This window comes from Peromyscus californicus, unplaced genomic scaffold (assembly GCF_007827085.1).
Source record: "Peromyscus californicus insignis strain IS unplaced genomic scaffold, ASM782708v3 Scaffold_20__1_contigs__length_68692818, whole genome shotgun sequence".
In the NCBI taxonomy this organism is placed as follows: Eukaryota; Metazoa; Chordata; class Mammalia; order Rodentia; family Cricetidae; genus Peromyscus; species Peromyscus californicus.
Genome location: NW_026294503.1, coordinates 63,838,728 through 63,845,279, shown reverse-complemented (window position 1 = coordinate 63,845,279; position 6,552 = coordinate 63,838,728).

Here is a 6,552-nt window from a genome sequence, read left to right as displayed (position 1 = left end):
TCACACCCTCTCGGGCCTCCTTGAACACTTGCACTCACATGATGCACAAGTCCCCACCATATCTCACACACACACACACACACACACACACACACACACACACACACACACCTTAAAAACTAACAAACAAATAAAAGCCAAGTTTTCAAGCTAACTGATTCACTGCCCAGTTTTTCTCAGCACAGAAGTGGAACTGAGGTCTGGAACATTATGAGTTAAAATTGTTCCTTTTCAACTTTCCCATACAGGACAGTGTTTTATTTTGTTGAAACTTGTTAGGAAGATTTAAACCGCTGAAGTCCAAAGTCCTTGCTTAGCGTTATAATCATTTGCAAACAAGCAGAGGGACAGACCAAAGTTTGGGTGAGCAGTGGGACAAAGGAAGAGAATACTCGGAGGGAAAAGGAGAAAGAAGAGAAAGGAAACAGTTGTTAAAATGACATCTCATTCAGCCAGAATGCCGCATAATTTTCTTTTATTTTATTGTTTAAAACTCACTGTAGCAAAAACAAAGCAAAACTAAATCCAACCAGCAAAACAGCTGAGTAGGTTTCAGTCCCTTATGGTGCCTTAAAAATGCTGAAGATAACAAGTCCGGACTGGAGAGATGGCTCAGTGGTGAAGAGCCCGGGCTTCTCTTCCAGAGGACCGAGGTTTAATATCAGCATCCTTAGGGCAGCTCACAACTGTACAAAACTGACACCCTCACAGAGACATACATGTAGACAAAACACCAACGCACAAAAAAATAAATAAACCTTAAAAAAAAAAGATAACAGATGATTGAAGCAAAAGCAAGGCCAGCTTCTCAGGGCACAGGACTGGAGGTAAGAGGTCAGGGGACGACTCTCAGGAGCTGGTTCTCTCCTGCCCGCCTGTGAGACCCAGGGACTAAACTCAGGTCATCAAACTGCACACAAGGGCCTTTATCACGGAGCCCAAGCAAAATGAAATAGACTACTCCAGATTTCCCCAGGAAATCACATGGCAACTAAAAGCCCTGCAACCGGAGCTTGCATGTCACAATGCCCCAACTCAGCTTCACAGTTGTTCTGTTCTGCACAAAGAAGGGGAAGAACTGAACTCTGAAAATTATCTTCCTCAGGAGGGGCCACTACCAGACTTTTAAAAAAGTACAAGGGGAAGCGGGGCTGGAGAGATGGCTCAGTGGTGAAGAGCACTGACCTCTCTTCCAGAGGATCTGGGTTTGGTTCCCAGCACCCACATGGTGGCTCACAGCCATCTTGTAACTCAGGTCCAGGGCATTCCAGGCCCTCTTGCTGACGTTCATGCCAGCAAAGCACACACACACACACACACACACACACAAAAAAAAAAAAAAAAAGAAAAGAAAAGAAAAGAAAAAAGAAAGGAAGGTAAAAAAAAAAAGGTAAAAAAACGTTTAAAGAGGGGCTTGAGAGATGGCTTAGCGGTGAAGAGCACTGACTGCTCTTCCAGAGGATGCAGGTTCAATTCCCAGCACCCTCATGGCAGCTCATAACTGTAACTCCAGTTCCAGGGGATCTGACACCCTCACACAGACATACATGCAGGCCAAACACCAGTGCACATAAAAAATACATTTTGAAAAATTTTAAAGAAAACCAGGACGGGCTGGAGATATGGCTCAGAGGTCAAGAGCACTGGCTGCTTTTCCAGAGATCCTGAGTTCAGTTCTCAGCAACTGCATGGTGGCTCACAACCATCTGTAATGAGATCTGATGCCCTCTTCTGGTGGGCAGGGATACATCGTATGCTTAGTAAATAAATGAATGAAGAAAGGAAGAAAGGAAGGAAGGAAGGAAGGAAGGAAGGAAGATCTTAAAAAAAAAAAAAGAAAACCAGGATGTTGTGGAATATTATTTTAACTGTGTAAAGATGTGTTACATTTGTTTATGCTGCATTTGTTTAGCGATGTAAGGATATGTGTTTAATTATGTAAAGATGTGTTGCATCTGTTTCCCCTTGCCTGCCTAAGGTACCTGACTGGTCTAATACAAAGCTGAATGACCAATATCTAGGCAAAGGGATAGGTGGGGCTGCTGGCCAGAGAGAATAGATAGGAGAGAAGAACTCGAGAAGAGAAGGAGATGAAGAGAACGAGAGAGAGAAAGAGAAGGAGGCGCCTGGAGCCAGAAGCCAGGCAGGTGCCAGCCAGCCATGAAGCAGTGAAAACAAGACATGAAGAAGGAAAGAAAAGCAAAAAGCCCTGAGGGGAAAGGTAGATAAAGAGGAACAGGTTAAGTTAAAAGAGCTAGCCAACCAAAAAAAAAAAAAAAGAGCTAGCCAGAAACGAGCCTAAGCTGGGTCGAGCATTCAAAACTAATAATAAGTCTCCGTGTCATGATTTGGGAGCTGGTTGGTGGCCCAAAAGAAAAAGCCTGCTACACTCAGACATGCTAAATTCAAGTACCAGATCCTCAAAAAGCCTCCTAGGTCTCAGAATAGCTGCAAACTCAGCTTTAACCGGCAGTGTGGGGGGTGGGGGTGGGGCTTAATTGGTAGCGCTCCACTAGCATGCCTGGGTTTGATTCCCCAGCACCCCATGACCCAAGATTGGGTGGTTAGTGTCTGTAATCTCAGCATTTGGGAGGTAGAGGCAGGGACAGCAATTCAAAGTCATCCTCAGCTACAGACATGAGATGATCCTGTCTCAAAACGGAAAAATAAATAAAGATAGAACGCTGGGGAGACATGCAAGGGCCTTCGTCAGCTGGTAGCTTGAGTAACACAGCCAGACAAACCAAAAACAAAGAAAGGGAAAGAGAGGGAGAGAGAGAGGAAGAAAGGAAAGAAAGATAAAAAAAAAAAAACCACTAATAAATTCTTGGCTGCTTGATTTAAAGGATGATATATTGTCCAGACCTTGAGAACTTAATAGGCCCACAGCACCCTGTTCTGTCTGAGCACACTGAGAATTGCATTAGTTCTGGGCACCACAATTTAAGAGCAATATTGACAAGAGCTGTAAAAATGTTCATGCCCTTTGACCTAATAATCTCACTCACGGGAATTTATTCTAAGGGAATAATTCAAGAGAATAGATGAATTAGAGACATGAAAGGTATCGATGCAACATCCTTTCATATACATGCATATCTATGTGTGTATATAAAAATAAATGTTTCCTAGAAGGGATGAACAATTTTAAAATGTAAATTATTTAAATATAAAATAAATATGATAATGATGCGTGCAATAACATGGCGAACCTTGAAACATGCTACATGCTACATGAAAGAAGCCTGGCACACACGATGGGCAACATATTGTCCGATCCCATTTATACAAAACATCCAGGATAGAGCTGAGTGTGGTGGCTTACGGCTGTAATCCTGGCACTAGAGAGGCTATGGCAGATGGCCAGGAGTTTGAGGCCAGAGCCTGCTACCAGTAAGTTCCATGTCAGTCTGAGCTATAGTGTAAGAGCCGGTCTCAAAAAACAAAATCGATAAATCTGCCTTGGTCGTGCATGCCGGTCCTACCAACACTCTAGCAGATCAGGAGTTCAAGGTCATCCTCAGCCTGGGATACATGAGACCCTGTCTGAGAAAAAAAAAAAATAGATACAGGCTGGAAGGTGGACAAGAATGAGAATGTGGACAGTGGCGGGGCAGAGGAGGGGGAACGGAGCTAGGGGTAATTAATTAGTTAATGAAAGCAGACGTCAGAATAAGCCAGCGACAGAAGAAGAAGGCTCCTGGGAGACAGTAAGGAAGAGTGACTGACAGAGAGTGGGGGGCACTTTTGGAATATGTGTGAAACTGTAGAATTAGAGAGTGAGTCCCGATGGTTATACTTGTGAACAGGCACAACACCATAACATTGTAAACTTTTTTTTTTTTTAACAGGGTTTCTCTGTGTAGCCCTGGCTGTCCTGGAACTAACTCCATAGACCAGGCTGGTCTTGAACTCATAGAGATCTGCCTGTCTCTGCCTCCCAAGTGCTGGGATCAAAAGTGTGGGCCACCACCGCCAGGCTGAGACAGTGTCTTTTAATGTAGCCCTGGCTGTCCTATAACTCTTTATGTAGACTAGGCTGGCCTTGAACTCCCAGAGATCAGCCTACGGCTACCTCCCCCGTGTTGGGTTAATACTGTATACTTTAAGAGGATGAATTTAGCTAAGCGTTCCTCTATGCCTGTCGTCAGGACTCAGGAGGTGGAGCCAGAGGATCAGCAGTTCAGGATCTTCCTCAGCCACTGAGGGCTCAAGGCCAGCCAGGGTCACATGAGTCCTGCCATAAAACAACACAAAACAAATCGAATGGGCTTGGTAGGCATGGTGACATATGCCTGCGATCCTTGGGCAGAAGAAATGGGAAGACTACGAGTTGAAGGTCAGACTGGGCTGTAAAAGAATAAGGCCCTGTCTTAACAAAAGAAAACGAAACTAAAAAGGATACATTTTATACCTCATCTAGACAATGCCTCATTGAGTCTCTCTCTTCCTTTTAGGGCACTGGTTCTCAACCTTCCTAATGCTGCGGCCCTTTAATACAGTTCCTCGTGGTGTAGTGACCCCCCTAACCATAAATCTATTTTCCTCGCTATTTCATAACTGTAATTTTGCTACTGTTGTGAATCGTACGTAACGTGAGCATCGGTGTTTCCTGATGACCTTTAGGTGACCCCAGTGAAAGGGCTGTTCAACCCCCTCAAAGGGCTCGAGACCCCATAGGTTGAGAACCACCATTTTAGGGGCAATCAAATCAAGGCCTTGGGCATTCTTGACAAGTACTCTACCACTCAGCTACATTCCCCAACCCCCTCTCCTTAATCTCTTTTAGGGCCAGTCCAATAGCTTCCTTCGTGAGCAAAAGCAGCGTCTGTATAAACCTGGTGGCCTATGTTCAATTCCCGGTCGCAGCGTGGAAGGAGAAAACAGTCGTGAAAGTTTTCCTCTGATCGCCAAACATGCTCTCTGGCATACAGATAGGTGCACACACAATGACAGTAATAATCAATTAAACTAAACTTTTTAACTGAAAACCTGTTTTTTCCTTAGCCCAACCGGATAAAGTGAGATCTGCCTGTTATCCAGCACGTAGGAACAAAGGCAGAGGAGTTCCACTTGCAAAACCCTGACTCAAAAATAAGTTATTTATTTATTTAGAGACAGGGTCTCACTGATAGCCTTGGATGGCCTTGAACTCACAACTCACAGAGCTCTCTGCCTCTGCCTCTCAAGTGCTGGGATTAGAGGCATGCACCACCACTCTCTGCTAATTTAGTTTCTTACCAAAATAATGTCCACAAGAGGGCAGCCAGAAGATGGCAAGTCAAATTGTTTAACATAAGCCTCAAGTGAAAGAAACCACAGAACCCAACGTTAACTGTTATCTTAAAGGTCACTTAAGCCTAACCCCCTCCCTAAGACAATGGTGAAGACTCATCCAGTCCCCCTCCTGGGCAGTAGAGAAGGCAGAAGTAGCAGAGTCTGGTGCTGTACAAATGGGATCTCAGAGCTTAAGAGGCGGAAGAAGATTGTGAGCTACAGAGCAAGTTTGAGTCTACCCTGAGCTACATGAGACCCTAACTGATGGGGTAGCAGCAGAGGCCCAGCTCCTCACTCCTTTGCTCCTGTCTACTAAACTGCAGTACTTTTTCAGAAAACTCTTTTTTTTTTTTTTTTTTTTTAATGGTTTTTCGAGACAGGGTTTCTCGGTGTAGCTTTGCGCCTTTCCTGGAACTCGCTCTGTAGACCAGGCTGGCCTCGAACTCACAGAGATCCGCCTGCCTCTGCCTCCCAAGTGCTGGGATTAAAGGCATGTGCCACCGCCGCCCAGCCAGAAGGGATTTCCAATTCAAGCAAAAGTGAAAACGATCATCCGTGATGTAATTCTCAAGACTCTGTGATGTAGGGTACTCAGGCTGTGGCTCTCTCCATTCCCTTCCAATACAGAGTCTGAATTTTGTAGAAGTCAAAGAATGTGAAAACATTAGATTTTATTAACTCAGCTTAGCAATAAAATAAGGACAATTCATTTGTTCAGTTTTTAGTAACTTCCTTTTATTGTTGTTATTTCTTGTTTTTGCTTGTTTGTTTGAGACAGTTCTTACTCTTGCCCTGGCTGGTCTACAACTCTTTATGTAGACCAGGCTGCCCTTGAATTCACCAAGATCTGCCTGCCTCTGTCTCTGAGTACTGGGGTCAAAGATGTGTGTGACCACCCCCAGCCCTCTTTTAGGGTTTTTAAATTTTAATACTTTTGGGGAAAAAGTGTGACTAAAACACACTGGAAAAGCAAAAAAAACAAACAAACAAAAAAAAACAGTATAATTTTAACATGTTTCTGGTCTTCAGTCTTCCACTGCAAAGGGAAACATCCTGGCCTCTTTTTCCACATCCAGCTGGAATTTAATAAGGCCTCCTTGAAATCCACAAAGTGGTAGTTGCCCGGGGCTTCCCGGAGTTGCCTTAAAGACACACGAGATATAGAATCATGAATCTTCCCATCAGTCCTGTCTCAGTTTCAGCTCCCGTTGCTGTGATGAAAGACCCTGACAAGAGTAACTTAGGATTCCTTTCAGCTTCCAGGCGAGGCACAGT